This window comes from Gobius niger (genome assembly GCF_951799975.1).
Source record: "Gobius niger genome assembly, chromosome: 24".
Taxonomy (NCBI): domain Eukaryota; kingdom Metazoa; phylum Chordata; class Actinopteri; order Gobiiformes; family Gobiidae; genus Gobius; species Gobius niger.
The window spans coordinates 6,194,184-6,217,420 of NC_136875.1; the positions used below are offsets into that span (position 1 = coordinate 6,194,184).

At 39.7% G+C, this 23,237-nt stretch overlaps 1 protein-coding gene across 1 annotated transcript in view; it reads left to right on the forward strand.

The window, feature by feature from the left end:
• Positions 1–14,767: 14,767 nt before the first annotated feature.
• Positions 14,768–23,237, forward strand: part of LOC306982446 (histone deacetylase 7-like) — a gene marked incomplete at its 3' end in the record, with an annotated part of 99,229 nt that continues 90,759 nt past the window's right edge. The window contains exon 1 of the mRNA XM_079582382.1: positions 14,768–14,882. The remainder of the gene's footprint in view (positions 14,883–23,237) is intronic.

Genomic DNA, 23,237 nt, shown 5'->3' on the forward strand with positions numbered 1-23,237 from the left:
TACACATTTTTAGCAAAACATTTAAATAAAATATTTCTATTTTGGGAAAGAAAATCTGGTTTCACTTTATTTGACAGTACCTCGATACATTGGACCAAACTAAATGTAGTACAATGTAAAGTGCTCTGTAACAGTCTGTAATAACTTGTGTTAGTTTAGATCTCGTCTTTAAAGGGGCTAGATGCAAGTGAACCACAATAACACCTTTTTTAGTGACAGTGCAGGATTTTAGAGGCAGTTGTGGTGAACAGGTCTGGGCTCATTCTACACTTTAGGACATTGTTGTTGTTACAACCTAAGCTCGGTAGACGGAGAGAAGGAAAGTACAAGATTTATTATAACAAATAACAAAGCTGGTTGGGCGGAACTGAGGTTGTGGTTGTTCGGAGCAGGCAAGATGGTGGAGGCTGGAGTGGAGCAGGTAGGCAGGGCTGGGACTGGTGCTGGGGGGAGGCTGGTATCTCTCCCCTCTCTCTCCCCTCTCTCTCTCTCCCTCCCTTTAACCCCCTCTCTCCCCTCTCTTCTCTCTCTCTCCCTCCCTTCTCTCCTCTCCCTCCCTTTAACCCCCCTCTCTCTCCCTCTCTGTCCTGTCTCCCTCTCTCCTCTCACCTCCCCCTCTCTTTCCCTCTCTCTCTCCCTCCCTTTAGCCCCCTCTATCCCCTCTCTTCTCTCTCTCTCCCTCCCATCTCTCCTCTCCCTCTCTTTAACCCCCCTCTCTCTCCCTCTCTCTCTCCCTCCCTTTAGCCCCCTCTCTCCCCTCTCTTCTCTCTCTCTCTCCCATCTCTCCTCTCCCTCCCCCCTCTCTCTCTCCTTCCCTTTAACCCTCTCTCTCCCCTCTCTTCTCTCTCTCCCCTCTCTCCTCTCTCTTCTCTCTCTCTCCCCTCTCTCCTCTCTCTCCCCTCTCTTCTCTCTCTCTCTCTCCCTCTCTCCGTCTCCTTTCCTCTCTCTCTCTCTCTCTCGTCTGAAGGAAGTGTTTTCAGGAAGTCCTTGTGGAAAAAACTGCGAGGCCAAACATTTCCTTTTTACTTTTCCTCCAGGAAGGAACCAATGGAAGACGAGCGGCTCCCCCTGCAGTCCAGAGCTCTCCAAACACGACAGGTCATCAGACTTCTCACCTCTCACTTTGAACTGTGCTTCGTTTGGGGCATTAGGGAGCGCTGTTACGGCCCGGTTCCAAGGCCGACCTGCCCTGTAGCGTCTGTGGCTGTGTGCGGCGTCGCAGCAGAGAGGGCTCTAAATGTCACCGCCGCTGAAGAAGCTTGTGGTTTCCTGAACACCCTGCGAACCCGACAGAGCGAGGGCGAGAAACTCCATCGCAGTCATTTGACTTCGTAGCATTGAAATATTGTAGAAGCTTTAGCATGTTTTTTTGTTTACCTTTGAACCCCCAAAAAACCCAGATGAAATTCGAACGTTGCATAATCAAGATATTCGACATCCACTCTTGTTTCAGTGTCAGACAGTGAACCCGTACATTTAAACCGGGTCAAAACAAAACAACATCTGTCGGAAACAGGGCCGGGTAGCGTTTGTTTTTACTCGTTATCGGTGCTTTAGCGATACTTGACTTTCGATACTTGAACGATACGACAATGTTGGTCATCTAGAAACAGAGCAATAATGTGAGGAAGATCTGCAAATTTACAATATCGGGAACCATCTCCAATGTCAAGAAATGTGTAAAAAATGGGAATCGGGAGAAATTGTGGCAAAAATGGAAGAAAACTTTTGTTGTGAATTGTGAAAAATTAGGGGAAATGGGCCAAAAATAGGGAAATAATTAGTGTGGAAGTGGGACAAAATGAGGAGAAAATGGGGAAATACTAGTAAAAAAGTACATTAGGTACAATATCAGGGTTGGCTGCCATTACATGATACCAGTATTAGGGCTGAAACGACTAATCGATTATTGAAATAGTCGACAACTATTTTAGTAATCGATTAATCATTTTTTGGTTCACACAGACTAAAATGGAGCAAAAATGACATAAGAATGTAGTATTTTTGATGAAATCCTACTTTGTTTAGTATATAGTTAGGGTCTGTGTACATTTTTTTCATTGTAAATGTCATGACTAGAGCCTCCAACAAACATTTCCCTTTAGTTTACTTCATCAACACATCTGCGAACAGCGCCACTTGAGCTATATTTGATTAAAAAAAATAGAAGAAATACCCATTCACAGCCAAGCGATTACTCGATTAATCGTAATAATAATCGATAGATGAATCGATAACAAAATAATCGTTAGTTGCAGCCCTAACCAGTATGGCAGCCATTCGCAAAGTCCAGGACATCGCGATCCACTGCCCCCTCAGCAATCTGAAAGTCTCTCGGGGGGGATTTTCACAATAGTTTTTTTTTTAAAGGAATATGTAATTAGTTTACTGCTTAGCTATAATGTCATGCAAACATCTGCAATGACTGTAGATAAATACTAAAGTGGTATATTTTAGCAAACACAGGTACATTTCCTTTCAAAATCAATATTTTTTAGACCAGCTTTGGGGCGCACCCTGTAGAGCCTCTGAGGCCCTCACTTTGGGAAACACAGCAAATTAAAGCATCCAATGTTTGCATTTTTTCTCCCCCAACTTATTCCCCCAAATTATCCCCCATTTATTACACATTTCTTGACATTGGAAATGAACCTGGTATTGTAGATTTGCAGATCTTCCAAACATTATTGTTCTGTTTTCTGGCTCTAGAGACTAGATTAGGCCTGGTTATGGTATCGATTATGAAGTCGATATCGAGATGTGAACATTGAAAACTTTAAAATCGACAAAGCTTTAAACAATATAGATTTTCGTCAATAAAACTAAACTCTTTTATATTATGTTTTTATTTTTCAGAAAAATGCTTGGTTTTCACCGAACCCGTAGATATATCGTATTGTATCGATATCGGGGTATAGATACAGACGGCATCTCTGGAATCGCCCATATATGGTCATGTTTGGGGGACGACGGATGAAAATTAGCCTAAGGCTACAATCCGGTGTGGCTTGTTCATTAACTTGCACTGTCCCTACCAAATAAACCATAAATAAATGTTTGAATGCAGTTAAGGGGGAAAACAATTTGGAGAAAAATCTTGACTTTCTCCTATTATTCAAAAACGACTTTAAGAAATACTGAATTATGAAAATAGTTTCTACTAAATAAAGAAACAAAGACATGGGGAGGAGCAAAGTGGTTCAACAGCCCATAAATACATGAATAACGGAGAATGCTAACATGATGCTGCATGTTAGCATCAGGCTAATGCCAACAGTTAGCTAGCGCTAGCTATGACTGCCCTTTTTTCAATCTGACAATCAAACAATCTGCTGTGAGAAAATATAAAACATCCACATGGGCCCGATTTACACTTGACTTGAAGTTCATTTTCCATCAGAAAATGGAAAGTGGAAAATTGTGTTTCTCTAAAGATTATATTTTCCCCCTATTTTCTGAATCTATCTGGCATGAACGTCGAGATATGAAATTTTGTCCATATCGTTCCGCCCTAGACTAGATGACAAATATTTCAGTACAGGTGTCGTTCAGGTATTGGCATTGAAAACCAAGTATCGTTGAAGTACTGGTATTAAAAAAATGTATGGTGCCCAGCCCTAGGAAATATTCAGTAAGAAAACGTGTATTTGAAATGAAACAACTTCCTTTAAAGCTGTCCCTGGACCAACAGCATCAAAACTGCATTTTTCTTTTTCCTGGTACCTGCTTTTGATACTTTTATTTTTTCAATTCCAGTACCTAGTATCTAAACGTTTATTTTTCTGATTCCATACCTGTATCGTTTAACGGTCCCCAACCCTAGATGGAAATTTAGAAAACATTATTCTTGTCACATTGCACACATTTCCCAAACGCTTATTTTTAGGACCAAATTCCCAAAGCGTTCTCGGACAGGGGCGGACTGGGCCTGAAAAACAGCCCTGGACTCTGACCAGCCTGGCCCAAATTAGCGTAATTGCGCACCTCCATAAGTACATATTTTAGCCTCTTACCACCCGCCTTAACATCAACAAGTGCATTTTCCCCAGTTTGGCTTTTTTTTTTTTTTTGGATCGGTATCATCAGCAAAAAGAACGGGAAAGGTGGTCGTAGAAACAGAAGCAAAATCATTCATATAAATAATAAATAATATTGGTCCCAAAACTGAACCTTGTGGTGCACCATACTCCACGAAATTCCTTTTAGATTCATGTTTTTTTTACACTGGGCTTTATCCAAAATGTGGGTTTTAGATTTAATATAAAATTTGGGTTTTAGATTTAATATAAAAGCTTCTTGACTGGCGATCAACAATGTAACGCCTCATTTGAAAGCTAAGACCTACAAAAGTGATGGAAACTTTTCGTTGCGACGCCACATTTTTGTCATATTTTGGTTGTTGTTTAAATTATTTTTCTATCATTTTTTGTTGTGTTTTTCTCACGTTTTTGTTGACTTTTCATCCTCTTTTTCTCGCTATTTTGATGCTTTTCTTTTTCGCTTTTAGATTTGGGTAAAGCTCGGTTGAGGCGGGACCGGTGGCCCTAGAGCCAGTGGCCCTTCTGTGCTCTTCCAGAATGGAGTAATGCTGTTTGCAAATCTGCACTCAGAGGAGATATACAGTATAAGACACAGCAGAAAAAACAAGAGTACGAGACTTGTGTTGAATCAGCTCAGTGTGTGGCATTTGGAGTCGTGTCGTCTGTGCCTTTGTGCCTCCGTAACGTTTCGCTTCTTAAACTCTGTGGTTTTCCACCCGTGTCACACAGTTTTGTGGAGATCGCGTCTGCTTTCTTCATGTCTGGTCGGAGTTTGTGTTGGGGCATTTCTGAGTAAAAACACGACTTACTGTCAATGCTAAAACCGCAGTTTCGGTCGCTGACAACAGGAGACCCCTGCATCGACCTACTTATCACTTACACTTTCACACCGCTGATGCACCTGGAGGGACGGACTGGCCTCAGACTGTGCGGGGCTTTTCTGTGTGCACTACGTCAGGGCTCTCCACCCTTTAATACCCATCGAGCTGCTTTTACCAAACAAAGATGGCAAAGACCGGCTAGTGTTTCGATGGCACAAGTCAATATGCAACTTCAGTGGAGTTCACAGGATATGTCGACATAATTAAAGACAATGACTTGAATTAATTGTTAATTTGTCCACTGTATTTATCTATACACTGCGTTCCAAATTATTATGCAAATTGTATTTTTGTGTCAAAACGGTACAAAAAAATGTTTTTTTAATGAAACTCATGGATGGTTTTGTGTCTCAGGCTCTATGAATCACTGACATTAATCTCAGAGACCTGTGATGATTAGTTTTCAGGTTAAGCCCAGTTAAGGGAAAAACTACTTAAAAAGGGTGTTCCACTTTATTAAGCAGATCATCATTTTCAAGCAATATGGGAAAGAAAAAGGATCTCTCTGCGTAATGAAAAGCGTGAAATAGTTGAATGCCTTGGTCTAGGTATGAAAACCTTTGATATTTCATGAAATATTAAGCGTAATCATCGAACTGATAAGAGATTTGTGGATGATTCAGACACACTCCGTTTTGTGCCGATAAAGGCACAATATGGACGGTTTCTGCCAGACAAACACATCAGATTAAGAGAACAGCAGCTACAAAGCAGCAGACAGGTATTTGAAGCTGCTGGTGCCTCTGGAGTCTCCCGAACATCAAGGTGTAGGACCCTCCAGAGGCTGCAGTTGTGCATAAACCTTCTATCTGGCCTCCCCTAAACTGTTCATTTAATGTTCATGAACAGAAACGGCTGGCTCAGAAATACATGAGGCCACAATGTCCCAACAAGGCTGTGACGTCAGTAAAGAGGTGGCGGAGTCATGTTTTGGGCCAGAATCATTGTGAGAGAGCTGGTCGGCCCCATTAGGCCCTTTGAGGCTCCCTGAAGGTGTGAAAATGACCTTTGAAAAATATGTGGGGTTTCTGACTGACCACTGTCTTCTATGCTACTAAAAGAAGAGCCGTGCTTTCCCGAACAAAATCCTCTTCATCATGAAAACGCACCATGTCCTGCTGTAAAGAAAACCTCATCAGCATCACTGGCTGCTATGGGCATAAAAGGAAAGAAACTCATGATGTGGACCCCCTCCTCCCCTGACTTCAACCCTGTTGAGAACCTTTGGAGCCTCAACAAAAAAAACGTCTATGAGGGTGGGAGGCAGTTTTCATCCAAACGGCAGCTCTGTGAGGCTATTCTAACATCCTGCAAAGAAATCCAAGCAGAAACTGTCCAAAAACTCACAAGTTTAATAGATTTAAGCATTTTGAAGCTGCTCTCACACAAGGGCTCCTTTGGTAAAATATAACTTGACCTGTTAATATTTTTTTTTGATTGAAATAGCTTTTGATTTCAGTAAATATGACCTCCTAATGCTACAAATACAACAAATGACAATTTTCAGTCAATTACCAGCTTTAAAATGTATTGAAACGATGAGTTGCATAAGGTTGAGATTGAGGTTTTTACTATATTTATTTTTGACAGAAATACTGTTTTCACTGGGAGATTTTTTCAACCACATTTAAATGATCCACTACCAGTTAAAGACTTGAAAATTATGCTGACTCTCATTTAAGTTGACAATTTAGAAAATCTTAGAAAAATGTCATTGTCAATGTCATCAAGTGTAGGAATGTGGAAAGCCTCTGGTGAGCTACTGGTTGGAGATCCCAGCCATATGTTCAGGTCTGCCTGGTCTGACTGGCTTCCTCCCCTGTGTTACGGCCCCAGGAAGATCCAGCTCACCATCGAGACACGTGGACAACACAACTCCAAAGACGAGCACCTCGGTTGTCCTGGTCAGAGCACCTTGTTGCGACACCTTTTCCTGTTGGGACAGTCTTCTTCTCTTAAAGGTGCATGATGCAACTTTTTATGGGAAAAACAAGTTCATATGTGTATGGGTGGTTAACATGGCGCCTTTACTTTCCATCACTGTAAAGTAAACCATGTGCAATAATCTCTGCATCAGCGTCACTTTATCAACCGCCTGCACTGTGACTGTAAACCTGCACTGCCAAAACGTTTTCATATTCTGTTCTAATATAATATTTTAGACGTTTGGCCCTTAAAGCTTTTTTGTTCATTGCATATAAGAAACCTCTATTTACTATTTCACTGTTTGCACATTTCACATGTCTGTTTTGCACACCCTGAGTGTTTCTTGAGAGCTGATGCATTGGGGGATCAGTAAAGGCTCATCACTGTGGCCTCTAGGATGCTCCAGGACCAATTGTTTTTTAGGGTTTTATTTATTAATTGGTTTATTTGTTAGGGACAGGATATGTTAAAGCTACTAAGTGATCCCGTTAATGAACAAGTCACTCCAGAATGAAGCCATTGGGTAATTTCCATCCATTGTCCCCCACTCGCGCTTTGGGAACTTTTGGGAAACACCACTTTTCACACATTTTAGCCATTATCTGGCAAAATATATAAACATATTTATCACATACAAATAAAGTCAAGAATAAATCGGGTCCATATTGATGTTTATTCACAGCAGATTGTTCAAGACAAGCAAAAAAATGGCAGTCGTAGATAGCGCTAGAATTAGCCCGATGCTAACATGAAGCATCGTGTTAGCATTCTCTGTTATTCATGTATTTATGGGCTGTTGAACCACTTTGCTCCTCTCTCTCATGTCTTTGTATCTTTATTTAGCAGAAAACTCTATTCACACCCAGCGGTTGTTATGGTAATTTTTGAACATGACCATATATGGGCGATTCCAGAGAGGCCGTCTTGTATCTGTAGATACAAGACGGCCTCTGTCATAGAAGGGGGCGTGGCTTCGCCGAGGGGGAAAATAGAATCTTTATAGAAACACAATTTTTCACTCTTTTTAGCCATTTTCTGGTGGAATATCAACTTAATTATCACACAAATAAAGTCAATTGTAAATCGGGTCCATATGGATATTTTCTCACAGCAGATTGTTCAGTAGAAGTGAAAAAACGGCAGTTGTTGCTAGCGCTAGCTAACCGTTAGCATTAGCCCGATGCTAACATGCAGCATCATGTTAGCATTTTCCGTTTTTTTAATGTGTTTATGGGCTGTTGAACCACTTTGCTCCTCTCCATGTCTTTGTATCTTTATTTAGTAAAAACTATATTCATAATTCAGCATTTGTTAAAGTAGTTTTTGAATAATTAGAGAAAGTTTTGATTTTTCCAAAATTGTTTTCCCCCTTAACTGTTTTCAAACATGACCATATATGGGCGATTCCAGAGAGGCCGTCTTGTATCTATTGCACCGGAGAGCCTGGAAGAAACCTACGCAGACACTGGCATATAAAGCAAACATGCATCCACATAGAAAGACCCATCCAGGTGGGAATCGAACTGTGTGTATTCCATCTCGGAAACCAACCAGAAACCCTAAAACAACTGAATCAAATCTGACCCTGGAGCGTCCTGGAGTCCACCGGGATGGAACGTAAAGGCGCTATACTCGCCACCGCTACAGCCGCTGGGTCACCGAAAGGTCAAATACGCACCGATATCAAGCCTTTCTCTCCACATAAAAAGTCGCATAGTGCACCTTTAAGGAGGAAGTGCAGTCTTTGTCTTAAAAAAAAAAGTGTGACCAGCCTGAACGCTTCCTGTTGGGCTGAGACGCTGGGCCTGGTTCTGGGAAAGACCATGTAACCTTTCGAGACAGACACAGGTGTCTCCGTGCGCTGTGTGTGTGCACCATACAAGTATTGTATCATAGTATTTCTGTAGTACTCCTTGTGTTCTGGGGTCTGTGGTATTGACAGGTGCACATACTCTGTGAGCGGAGATGAAGCGATAGGAGCGGAAGGTGAATAGTAACCTTTTCGAGCACGTGTACGTTGTGCTCGATCATTATGAAATATAGAGAAACGTAAAAGCTTGAACTTGTCCCACTTTGTATAGTTTTGATCTTTTTGGTTTCGTTTTATTTCTGAAAAAAAGAAAAAGAAACACACACTCTACCTTTTTGACTTTAGTTTGTGTGTCTCGGCTTCACTTCCTGCCTTTGTCTCTCCCTCCCTCTTTCTCTCTCTCTCTCTCTCTCTCTCTCTCTCTCAGACGGAAGAAACAGGGCCGAGCGACTGTGCCTACAATTACCACGTTTCAAGAGAAGACGAGCATTGGGAAATAATCGCGTGGAGATCCTGCTCAGTCCTGCATGTGACCTTCTGACCCGCTGTTCCCGGACACTGACCTCTCGGACACCCGGACGAGTCATTCTCAGAGAGGTAAGAGGAACCTGCATTTGTTTTTGTTTTATTTCCTTGAATGAACGGACTGAGAGAGTGCAGATTTGAGAGCGATTGTTGCAGTCGGATCAATGAGATGAGGCACAAACAACAGACTGCGGCGTGCCTGACGTCTGACCTCAGAAGGAAACCAGACTTCGGGACAGCAAAGTATTAAAACACCTTGGGCAATAAAGTTCACGACATGAGTGCAGGCACTACCACGTACTACTATTCCAACAACTGCTGCCGCAACTGCTTGTACGGCAATCAGCAAGTTTCCCCGTCCTTCCCACTTGTGTTTAGTAAGTGGAAAAGAAAGAGGGGGACACTGGGTCTCCTTGTCTAACACCGTCTGCTTGAGTTCATCACTTGAAGCAAAGTTCAGTCAAAGTAAATCTTAGAATCATATAAGAAGAAGTTGCTCTGTCCGATTGTTTAATAAAAAAGTACTGAAGTATTTGTTGTAGATCAGAAACCTAGATTCAAACTTTCCTTGCTGATGAAGTTCACCCTTTAACCTACTCAAAATCAGCGCGAATGATGATGATTCAAGCACTTTTTTTCAAGCATTAAAAAAAGAAAATCTGCGAAAAACTCTAGGAACCCTGATCATTTCTGAATTGTTTATTGTTATAGCTGGAACTGCTTTAGTTTGTTTGTCTCATAAAGCGCAACAGATGAGCTTTTTGCATCCCTATTACTGCCATATAGACTTTATTTCAACCTTCAAGTACGATTTAAGCGGGGTTTGACGTCTCCATGTCCAAGTGTGAGGGAGGTGAGAACAGAGACTCCCCTCAGCGGTAATGCTCTTCGTCAAACCTGCACCATTACTGCATTTCTAGTGTTATTCCAGATCCGGAGATACTACCCAGAGGAACTTAGCCAATCTAAAAATACTCTCGTTCGGTGTGTTACATAAGAGAATTTGTTTAAATACTTTTCATATTTTTGCACTGACACACTGACGGGTTTCACACCAGTGGCTGAACAAACCGGTTTTCCTGCGGTGAGAACAGCTGAGCCGGATCTGCTCACATTCACCTGAATCACTCACTCTCAAAGGAGGTGACAGTGGAAGCCTAGACAGTCATCACAAACCCCATCTCTTACGGTAAAGTGCCACTATGAGCTTCGTTTTGCATAAGAAGGTTGTGCGCAGGGCTGGGCTGGCAGGAAAAATCGGCCCGGGACTTCATATTCAATATTATTCAATGCAATAGTCGAAGTGATGAGCAAAACAATGAGTCCTTGGCTTGAACTAAAACAATATAAGCAACGAATCGAGGACAATAGTTGCATTTTGTTTTTGCCGAATTCAAGCTAACGCCTCAGAGACTCAACACTTTAATCTTGTCATTCATAACTTGAAGGAACTTTTGTAAAATTACATAACAATCTTAAAATGTGTGTTCCGTTAATGAAGTTCCACTCGCGACTGCAACACAAATAAACTTCTCAAAACCAACCAATTGATCCCACTGTAGATTTAGATTTAAATGGTAAAACTCACCACAGAGCGATGGAGGTGAAACTAGAAGATTTCCAAACTGCACTGACGACGAGGGGCACGGCGGAGTCACCTGACAACTCCCAGCATGCACTTCTTTGCAAACATTTGTCTAAAATGTACAAAAAATAGAGATCTAAGGTTGTGGGTCCTGGAGGGAGTTACAATAAACTATTTCCTCGTATATTTGCAATGTGAGGGGCATGAGTGTTATGTCCCAGAGGCCCATTGCTCATTATACGAGATTATCTGGGAACCATGACTCAAGAAAGCGCCACCAGCAGGCTATAAAAGGCATCACATCCCTCTAGTGGAGGAGTCGTGTAATTGCATAAATGTAATGAAAGAGATTCTGATGGCTTTTCCTGTTAATTGTGGGCCAGTGTAAGGTATTATGGGCCTTATTTCGGTGTGATTGGCCCATCCCGAATCTCCCGATGGCCAGTCCAGCCCTGGTTGTGCGTATTTACTCCAAAACCTTGTGTACGAAATACCCGACAGACATGGACATAAAGAGCTTTTACGTTAGACAATCCATTGATGGTGAGCGACCAGGTGCTCTGGAGACTGACGGAGGCGAGCCATTGGTCCCTCCCAAGTAACTGGAGTACCCGGAGTACCCGGAGTGCCCCGAGGAATCCTACGCAGACACTGACAGAACATGACATGCCGTTCAGTACACAATGGACACGTGGGAAATGTGTATATTTACTGTCTTCGAAGTGTAGCCCATGATGTCCGCAAACGGCCATTGCTTCCGTCAGTCTACCCCAGGGCAGCTGTGGCCATGTGTCCATTCTGGAAGAGCACAGAAGGGCCACTGGCTCTAGGGCCACCGGTCCCGCCTTAACCGAGCTTTACCCAAATCTAAAAGCTACAAAGAAAAGCATCAAAATAGCGACATAAAAGAGGATGAAAAGAAAACAAAAATGTGCCGGAAAAGCAACAAAAAAAGTGACAAAAAATGTAATGAAAAGTCAACAAAAACATGACAGCAAAGCAACGAAAAAAGCAACAAAAAGCCACAAAAAAGTAATGGAAAAAACAACAAAAATATGACAAAAAATGCGGCGGCACCACGGAGTATAGAGTTAGAATAACACACGTATTTGTAAAGCTACTTCATCTGGAAAAGTGCTATATATGACTAATGTATGATTATCATTATTATAGCTTCATGTGGTTCACATTTTGTAAAAGACTTTTATTCGTGCACCTTTCTATAAATAATAATAATAATAATAATAAATAATACACTTCCACAGACACTTCCACAAATACATATGTTGACCTCTTACCTTACCTCGCCTTAACTGAGAGCATTTTCTCCAGTTCGGCTTTACCCAAATCTAAAGGCTTCTTGACTGGAGAGCAACACGGTAACGCCTCAAGCTAAAATCTAGAAAAGTGATGGTAGCTTTTTGTCACGTTGTAGCTTCATTTTTGTTTGTTGTTGTTTGTTTTTGTTGCTTTTTCGTTTTGTTTTCGTCTCTTGTTTTTTGTTTTTTTTTGGTCATGTTTTTGTTGTTTTTTTCACCACTTTTTTCATTGCTTTATCGTCACGTTTTCGTCACATTTTGTCGCTTTTTCGTTGTGTTTTCATTTTGTTTTCGTCTTGTTTTTCGTTTTTTTTGGTCATGTTTTTGTTGTTTTTTTCACCGCTTTTTTCATTGCTTTGTCGTCACGTTTTCGTCACATTTCGTTTTGTTTTTGTCACTTTTTTGTCACTTTTATGTCACTTTTTTGTCACTTTTTCGTTTTGTTTTCGTCTCTTGTTTTTCGTTTTTTTTGTCATGTTTTTGTCACTTTTTTGTCACTTTTTTGTTTCTTTTTCAGCACATTCTTGTTCTTGGATGCTTTTCTTTGAAGCTTTTAGATTTGGGTAAAGCTCGGTTACGCCCGGGGGTAAGGGTAAGGTAAAAAGTGAGAGGCCAGACCGGTGGCCCTAGAGCCAGTGGCCCCTCTGTGCTCTTCCAGAATGGACATATGGACAGTCCACAGTGAACTGAACTCACAACCTGTCCCAGTGTAAATGTGGTGACTTTAGAGTTGGGACAAAGCCCGGGTTGTTTCCACTGATAAACAGACCGGTCACATGAAGATGGTTTTGGGCAACCGTGGTCACTCCATTTGCAAATGTCTCATTCTGACCTGGTTCTTGCAGGTCAGAGGGCACAGGAGGTCTGTGCTTCAGTGTTGTCTAGTTTTCATGTAGGCTGTTATCCAGGGGCGGACTGGCCACATGTTCATTCTGGAAGAGCACAGAAGGGCCACTGGCTCTAGGGCCACCGGTCCCGCCTCAACCGAGCTTTACCCAAATCTAAAAGCGAAAAAGAAAAGCATTAAAATAGCGACGAAAAAGAGGATGAAAAGAAAACAAAAATGTGCCGGAAAAGCAACAAAAAAAGTGACAGAAAATGTGATGAAAAGCCAACAAAAACACGACAACAAAGCAATGAAAAAAGCAACAAAAAGCCACAATAAAGTAATGAAAAAACAACAAAAATATGACAAAAAATGCGGCGACTTGACAAAAAGTTACAATCACTTGAACGCGAGAAAAAGGAGGAAAAGTCAGCAAAAACGTGAGAAAAACACAACAAAAAATGATAGAAAAAATAATTTAAAAAACAAAAATGACAAAAATGTGGCGACGCGACGAAAAGTTTCCATCACTTTTATAGGTCTTAGCTTTCAAATGAGGCGTTACATTGTTGCTCTCCAGTCAAGAAGCTTTTAGATTTAATCTAAAAGCCCAAATTTTGGGTAAAGCCCAATATAAAAAACATGAATCTAAAATGAATTCCGTGGAGTATGGTGTGCCACAAGGTTCAATTTTGGGACCACTATTATTTATTATTTATATGAATGATTTTGCTTCTGTTTCTACGACCACCTTTCCAGTTCTTTTTGCTGATGATACTGATAAAAAAAAAAAAAAAAAAAAAGCCAAAATGCACTTGTCAATGTTAGGGCAGGTGGTAAGAGGTTAAAATATGTATTTGTGGAAGTGCACAATTACGCTAATTTCATTCAGGGGCGGACTGGCCATATGTCCATTCTGGAAGAGCACAGAAGGGCTACTGATCTAGGGCCACCGGTCCCGCCTTAACAGAGCTTTACCCAAATCTAAAAGCTAAAAGAAAAGCATCAAAATAGCGACGAAAAAGAGGATGAAAAGAAAAAAAAAGTGATAAAAAATGTGATGAAAAGTCAACAAAAACACGACAGCAAAGCAACGAAAAAGGCAACAAAAAGCCACAAAAAAGTAATGAAAAAACAACAAAAATATGACAAAAAATGCGGCGACTTGACAAAAAGTTACAATCACTTTAACGCGAGAAAAAGCGGAGGAAAAGTCAACAAAAACATGAGAAAAACACAACAAAAAAAATAATTTAAAAAACAACCAAAATATGACAAAAATGTGGCGACGCGACGAAAAGTTTCCATCACTTTTGTAGGTCTTAGCTTTCAAATGAGGCGTTACATTGTTGCTCTCCAGTCGAGAAGCTTTTAGATTTGGGTAAAGCCCAGTCTAAAAAAACATGAATCTAAAAGGAATTCCGTGGAGTATGGTGCACCACAAGGTTCAGTTTTGGGACCAATATTATTTATTATTTATATTGATGATTTTGCTTCTGTTTCTACGACCGCTTTTCCCGTTCTTTTTGCTGATGATGCCGATCAAAAAAATAATAATAAAAAGCCGAACTGGGGAAAATGCACTCGCTAATGTTAAGGCGGGGGGTTAGAGGTTAAAATATGTATTTGTGAAAGTGCACAATTACGCTAATTTGGGCCAGGCTGGTCAGAGTCCAGGGCTGTTTTTCTGTTTCTTTGCTCTTATCTCAGCCAGCATTACGTCAGTACTGGTTTGCCATCAGCAGGGGGCGCGCGGTCTCCACCTCCCCTCCCTCACACTCCTCTCTCCCCGCGGCTGTAGTAGAAGCTCTCTCCTCGCGCGGTGCCTCCTCCTCCAATCAGAGCGCAGAGCGAGCCGCCCGCGTGTGTTCCGTGTTTGTTTGGGGATGAGGATGATGTCGTTCACGTTCGGCGCAGGTTCGGATCAGTCGAGCGCGTGACTTTTGGGAAGAGAAACTCCACTCAGGCAGGTAAGAAGTGCTCTGGCTGCTGCGACTACAACTACTACTACTGTTATGAGTACTACTGCGAGTACTACTTGCCTAATACTGCATTACATGTACTCGTGCACATGTAGCTGGAGTAACTTTTGGATGTCTTAGTTTTATCCGAACGCATTTTCTCCAGTTTGGCTTTACATTTTTGTTGAATTTTTGTCACATTTTTGATGAATTTTTGTCACATTTTTGTTGAATTTTTGTCACATTTTTGTTGAATTTTTGTCACTTTTTTGTCACTTTTTTGTCACATTTTTGTCACATTTTTATCACTTTTTGGTTGAATTTTTGTCATATTTTTGTCACATCTTTGTTGAATTTTTAATGATTTTTTCTATCATTTTTTGTTGCGTTTTTTTGTCCGTGCTCTGGCTGCTGCAACTACAACTACTACTACTGTCATGACTACTACTGCGAGTACTACTTGCCTAATACTGCATTACATGTACTCGTGCACATGTAGCTGGAGTAACTTTTGGATGTCTTAGTTTTGTCATGCAGTAGTTTTTACTTCTACTTGAGTTGTTTTGAAGTGCAGGCCTGCTCTTATAACCTCTGAACCCCCGCCTTATCCGAACGCATTTTCTCCAGTTTGGCTTTACATTTTTGTTGAATTTTTGTCACATTTTTGTTGAATTTTTGTTGAATTTTTGTCCCATTTTTGTTGAATTTTTGTCACTTTTTTGTCACTTTTTTTATCACTTTTTGGATGAATTTTTGATGAATTTTTGTCACATTTTTGATGAATTTTTGTCACATTTTTGTTGAATTTTTGTCACATTTTTGTTGAATTTTTGTCACTTTTTTGTCACATTTTTATCACTTTTTGGTTGAATTTTTGATGAATTTTTGTCACATTTTTGTTGAATTTTTGTCACATTTTTGTTGAATTTTTGTCACATTTTTGTTGAATTTTTGTCACTTTTTTGTCACATTTTTGTTGAATTTTTGTCACTTTTTTGTCACATTTTTGTCACATTATTGTTGAATTTTTGTCACATTTTTGTTGAATTTTTGTCACTTTTTTGTCACATTTTTATCACTTTTTGGTTGAATTTTTGTCATATTTTTGTCACATCTTTGTTGAATTTTTAATGATTTTTTCTATCATTTTTTGTTGCGTTTTTTTGTCCGTGCTCTGGCTGCTGCAACTACAACTAATACTACTGTCATGACTACTACTGCGAGTACTACTAGCCTGACAGCGTACTACTGCATTACATATACTCGTACACATGTAGCTGGAGTAACTTTCGGATGTCTTAATTTTGTCATGTAGTTTTTACTTCTACTTGAGTTGTTATGAAGTACAGGCCTGCTCTTAACCTCTGAACCCCCGCCTCCAGTTCGGCTTTACCCAAATCTAAAAGCTTCTCGACTGGAGTTTACAGCAGCCCTTTCTTTTGTCACATTACCGCCACTTTTTTGTCGTATTTTTTGAGTGTGTTTGTCGTGTTTTCGTAATTTTCGGTTGTGTTTTCGTCACGTTTTTGTCACTTTTTTTTTAAGGCGAGACACTGCAGGTGAATAGGGGAAAAAATGTATATTAACAGATATCAATTTGAAACTTTTGCTGTCGATCACTGGCATAAATGTGAGAAAAAAATACATTGCAAGTTTTCTGTCATTTTATCTTTTCATATAAGAACAAGGTGTTTTATGCCTAAAAATGTTTCAAATTTCCCATCTTTTCGGCGACGGAATCTGAATAATGGATAGAGCTACATTCAAATTTATGGTTTCATTTTATTGATGAATGAGTTACCAAGACATTTTCACAGGGGATTTTGGATTTCTTGTTTAGTTTTAAATAATAATAATAAATAAGCTGTTTTTTAGTGGAAAATTTTGTAAAAATGTAATTTTCGCCTTATTTTTTGACATTCAAAACTCAATAAATGGGGTTTTAGGGATTAGATAATAAAAAATCCCTCTGAAAAAATCTTCCAAATATTGTTCAGTCCAAGGCTGGAAAATGTGAAGTCTTTAGGTCCGACTGACGTGGACATAGTGTCGCCACAATGACAGAAAAATGTGTTTTGAGAAAAAGGCCCTTGAAATTGCATTCTCCCATATAAGTCTATGGGGGAACATTGAATCAGCGCAATATTTAAACATGTTTTTGTGAAGATTAGGCATATTTTCTGTTTCCGGGTGAAAGCTTGTATGTTCAGAGACCAATTTGGCCCAAAACCTGAAAACTGAAAAAATTGAGTTTTGCCTGTAGCGTCTCCCCTTAAATATTGTGTTTCAGGCACGTTTTTGCTTTTAGATTTGGGTAAAGCTTAATTGCAGAAGATTGAGATTAAGATGTGTGTAAAAAATATTTCACTGTGAGAAATTCTACTTGGCAAAAGTCGGTAAAAAATGTTGCGATTGCGACAGCACACCTGATTGATATAGCGTGGCATCAATTGTATGTTGTGATTGGCTAATATCGCCGTCCTCCGCAATGCCGACTAATTGTTTTTTACCGATAAAAAGTTGTTCTTCGGAATTGTTTTTCTACTTTATTTTTTCTTGGCATTTTCTTTGGGAATAATAGGATTTCCACATTATTTCATGTTTCCTCTGCTGAAACGTAAATAATGTTTACCTTTTTCTTTTCTTTTTTACCAAGTTTTTACCAAGTATTTTGTTTTACTTGAGTAAATGCGACTAATTCAGGTCAGAGAGACCGTTGGCGCAGATGTGAGCAGCCTCGCTTCTGTCAGTCTGCCAGTGTTCATTTCGTCGACTAAAATATTTAGCCTTAATTTTAGTCAAAGTGATATTTTTGTGACTAAAATTGGACTAAAACTAAATTAAAAGTTTCTCATGAGACTAAAACTATGACTAAAATGTCCAGATATTTTAGTCGACTAAAATAAGACTAAATAAAAATGAAAGGGAGAGACTAAAATCATCCAAACTTCTATTGTCCGTCTGAAAGAGCCTCAGATCATGGAAATTCTCTGCCAAAGGATCAGCTCTGAGCTTTGTTCATGTGGAGCAGCTCCATGAAGCAGAGGAACAAGATTAAATATGATTATAATGAATATTATCAATGCAAAGTCGACTAAATTTGTCTTAAAATTTAGTCGACTAAATTGACATGCAATTTTAGTCGACTAAAACTAGACTAAAATTGATGTATCTTATCACTATCAACAAGCTATACAAATAAGATTCCCTTCCCTAATTGTCTCACCTCTGGCTCCTGCACCGCAAGAAAGCGATATCTTCAAGTTCAAGTTAAAATGGGTGAAATGAAGAATATTTGATCTTAAAGCCACACAGTGCAGAATTTTACCCAATAAATACAATTGAAATACAAGCATTCATTTTATGACAGATATTTTCATCATTGAAAAACACCTCATGAATGCACAAACAAACATCTCTGAGTCTCACCCCTCCTGAGATGTGACTGTAAACTTCACTGGGAGTGGGTGCGTCTCCAGCTCGTCTCCATGGAGATGTGACGAAAGGCAGTAGAATTTGAGATTTCAACCGGTTAGTTTCTCATCCAAGTCCATTCTTTTATTACACACTGCAGCAACAGCATTGTCTGTGTCATTAGGAGCATGTTTTGTTTTGCCGCAACAGTACAGTCCAAAATGTTACACAGTGTACCTTTAATTTGAGTACTTTCGACTGTCCTAGCTAAACATTGTTGTTCAAGTCGGCTAAATTTAGATTTACTGTATTATCTCATTTTATTTATTTACTGTATACACACTACTTACATCCCTTTTTGTGTGTGTTTTTTTGTGTATCTGGTAGTGCTGTCAATCAATTATTTTTCTTAATCACTATTAATCACACTTGGGAAATTCGATTAATTGCATCTAATTTTTCCTCTAATATCTACATTCATTATTAATACTTGGCCGACATAAAACACTGAGTAGTAAAGCATTTGCTCACATTTCATGAACCGAATGTTCCCAGTTTCATAATTGTGTGGGAAAAGCCCGACAGAGTAACGGGGATCTCCAACCAGTCACTCTGGCTCAGCGTGAATCACATGTTAGATCCATTTTCTGTGGGTTTTGAACAGAATCTGCAAACGTTTAGGTTCATAAAGTGGAGTTTAAAATGAAAGTCGTTTTTGTTGAAATCATCAGACTCTTTGATGCATAAGTCGCGTGTTTCCTAAAGGCAGTCTATGAGGTCATGTGTGTGTCAGGTCAAAACACATGATCTCTCAAATGATATATCGAGTCAAATCAAGTACTTCTACTGCTATTATTCTACTTAAAGGAACAGGCCACCGGTTTTACATACTGAGATAGATACAGACGGCATCTCGTCATAGAAGGGGGCGTGGCTTCGCCGAGGGGGAAAAAAAATCTTTAGAGAAACACAATTTTCCCTCTTTTTTGCCATTTTCTGGTGGAATATGAACTTATTTATCACATAAATAAAGTCACGTGTAAATCGGGTCCATATGGATATTTTCTCACAGCAGATTGTTCAGTAGAAGCGAAAAAACGGCAGTTGTAGCAAGCGCTAGCTAACCGTTAGCACTAGCCCGATGCTAACATGTAGCATCAAGTTAGCATTCTCCGTTATTCATGTATTTATGGGCTGTTGAACCACTTTGCTCCTCCCCATGTCTTTGTATCTTCATTTAGTAGAAAACTATGTTCATAATTCAGCGTTTGTTACAGTCGTTTTTGAATAATTTGAGAAAATATACATTGTTTTCCCCCTTAACTGTTTTCAAAAATGACCATATATGGGCGATTCCAGAGATGCCGTCTGTATCTATGGATACAGACGGCATCTAAATACATGAATAACGGAGAATGCTAACTTGATGCTACATGTTAGCATCGGGCTAATGCTAACGGTTAGCTAGCGCTTGTTACAACTGCCGTTTTTTCACTTCTACTGAACAATCTGCTGTGAGAAAATATCCATATGGGCCCGATTTACACTTGACTTTATTTATGTGATAAATAAGTTCATATTCCACCAGAAAATGGCTAAAAAAAAGAGTGAAAAATTGTGTTTCTCTAAAGATTCTATTTTCCCCCTCGGCAAAGCCACGCCCCCTTCTATGACGAGATGCCGTCTGTATCTATAGACCCTTAATTGTTTGTAAACATTTGGGGCTTAGCTGGAGGCAGGAAGCTAGATTCCTATCTATTGCCATTGGAGCTGTTGTCATGGTAAACAAATGTTTAACTGTTTTTGGAAATATCAAATAAAGCTTATTTTATCGTCCCAAATGTCGTTCCTCTTGTTCCTGCACCTAAAGCCACAACAGGACCACATTATTTAGTTGTAGCTTTACACTTATTATCGCTAGTTTTAGTTTAATCTTATTTCTCTTGATCACTTCCTGCCTCCCGATGATGTCACTGATGATGTCAGCAGTTAAAGGGTCTATATGTTCTTACCTGAGTTTAGACGAGTTGATGCGTACCCGCCTGTACCATGTAGGTAGAAAAACACTGACTATTTATTTGACTATTTGACTAAAGTTTTAGTTTCTATTTGACTCAAACAGTGGTTCTGGTGAGCGTGGTCTGACCTTTGCCAGAAATGACTGTTGAGGTAAAGTGTTACTTAAGTGAAAGTAAAACTACTATAGAATATACGTGTTTGACTGGAGCTCAGGGGTGTTTCCTCTGTGTTTTCTCTGCGTTTTTTTTTAAACTTCTTTACCCCCCGCCTTAACCAAGCACATTTTCTCCAGTTCAGCTGTACCCAAATCTAAAAGCTTCTTGAAAAAAAAACATCAAAAAAATATACAAAAATGCAACAAAAAAAAAAAATAAAATAAAAAAAGTTAGGGAAAAGCAACGAAAATATGATTAAAAAGTGGCGACAATGCTAGGAAAACTCTGAGATCAGTTTTGTCGGCCTTAGCTTTCAAATGAGGCATAGTCTGTAAGCTGTAAGGAGCTTTTACATTTGGGTAAAGCTCAACTAGAGGAACTAGAGGAAATGCACTTGGTGAAGGCCGGGGCTAAGGGGTTACATTTATTTGGCTGAAGTTCATCTGTGGATGTTGTTTCCTCGCTCCAGAAAAATGGCGGGTTTCTATGGTAACAATACAAGATGTATATACTCCACAGAATATATTTTGCATTGTTTTTTTGTTATAATACGTTTTTCTTTCAAGATGACAAATAACTCTTTGAATAATTTTGTTTTCAATTATAACTTTTTACACCAGACGTTCATAAAAAATACAACAATGAAGGTCCAAATCCCATTTAACTGCTAGTTTTGCTGATTTTTGTTGGATGTATTTTTCATTTTTAGTCCAAACTTGTATTTTTTGTTGCTATTTGACCTTTATTTACCCAGGAGAATGAATGTAGTGAATGTTCCCATCACTGGAGAGCTGTGGATCACATGAGCTGAACACTTTCTTATGAATTAAGGCTTGATTTGATCATTTTCGATAAATAGACTCCTTTCTGTGCTCAGGCCGCGACCCAGAGAGAGCGGGGCAAACACGGGAGAATACCAGCTCACAAGGGCAGTTTCTGTTGGTGAACATTATCTTTAATTCTAGATAATGAGCTGCTTAACTCTCCTTCGACTTGACGAGTGGGACACCACCGGCTCGTCTCCATGGAGATGTTTATGTTTTGTCCAGAGGCGGACCGAACGTGAGGCGTAGATACTTGTGAATACAAACTGGTCGATGTGGTACTTGAGCTTGATCGCCCAGGGTCATCAAGCTTTATTCATTTAAGTGGGAGAAAACGACTTTTGCTTCGGACTGAATTTAGTCCTAAAGAGCAATGCGTCACACCAGGGTTAATTTGGACAACATATTTTAATTTAGTTTTAGTCTTTTGACGAAAATGTAATTCAATTTTAGTCAAAAAAATATCTTCAATTTTAGTCTAGTTTTAGTCGACTAAAATTGGAAGTAAATTTATAATAATAATAATAATGCATTGGTTTTATATAGCGCTTTTCTGGACACTCAAAGACACTTTACATTGCATTATTCATTCACTCCATACTTGGTGGTGGTAAGCTACTATTGTAGCCACAGCTGCCCTGGGGTAGACTGACGGAAGCGAGGCAACCAGTCTGCGCCATCGGCCCCTCCGACCACCACCAACCACTCACTCACTCACTACATTCGCCCCAGGCTTCCTGGTGTTACCAAACGGTCTCCCATCCAAGTATCGACCAGGCCCTTCCCTGCTTAGCTTCCAAGGTCTGACGGGATTGGGCAGAGCAAAGGCGGTATTTGCATTGATAATATTCATTATAATCATATTTAATGTTGTTCCTCTGCTTCATGGAGCTGCTCCACATGAACAAAGCTCAGAGCTGATCCTTTGGTAGTGATTGTAAATGATCTGAGGCTCTTTCAGACGCTCAATAGAAGTTTGGATGATTTTAGTCTCTCCTTTTCATTTTTATTTAGTCTTATTTTAGTCGACTAAAATATCTGGACATTTTAGGCACAGTTTTAGTCTCATGAAAAACTTTAAATTTAGTTTTAGTCCAATTTTAGTCGTCAAAAATATCACTTTGACTAGAATTAAGACTAAATATTTTAGTCGACGAAATTAACAATGCGTCACACCCCCTTATTAAAGGGATATTTCAGGATTTTTGACATAGGGCCTCATTTCCTAGTTATATATGTTATAGGTACCTGGAGATCTTTTTTTTTGTAATTTATGCAGTTCTTTTGTTTCGTGGCGCTAGGCTAATGCAAGGCTAGCGCATTTCTATGGTATCAGCTTATAACTTATAACACCAGACTAACCATTTAAATGTCTGTGTCCATAGAATAATTTTAACCATTTTGCTTTTAAAATCCTGAAATATCCCTTTAAAAAAAGAACTGGATCCGATTCAATCCTCTCGATAGTAGTACACTGTGTATAATGTACATGTATAATTTCCTCCTACACGTACTTAAAGCTGCACTGCCTGAATGACTTTTTGATCAAACCATGAAAGTCGGAGGTAGTCGAGTAAAATCTCTCAGCTGTCGCCTAAACTCGTTTCTAGCTCTCACAGACCCGCACATCCCGATTGTTTGAAGCTCGAAGTTTCGTAGTTTCAATCGGAATTCCACAGCGGCTGCAAATGGCACAACCACAAACGACATTTTTTTGTACACAGTAAAATAAACAAAAATCTGTCTCTATAACAATAACGTCTTAAAAGTTTCAACCTAGAGACACGTCCTGAACTGCACGACTTTGGTCAATCTTCCTGTCGAATAGATTTGTCAAATATCCCTCCGCACGGGCAGCGGCGTTTCGGTTCAGGATGTGTGGGCCATCTACTGTATGGGAGATCGTGTTACCGCGGTTACCCATAGACCTGGTGGTGGTGTGTATAGTGTAG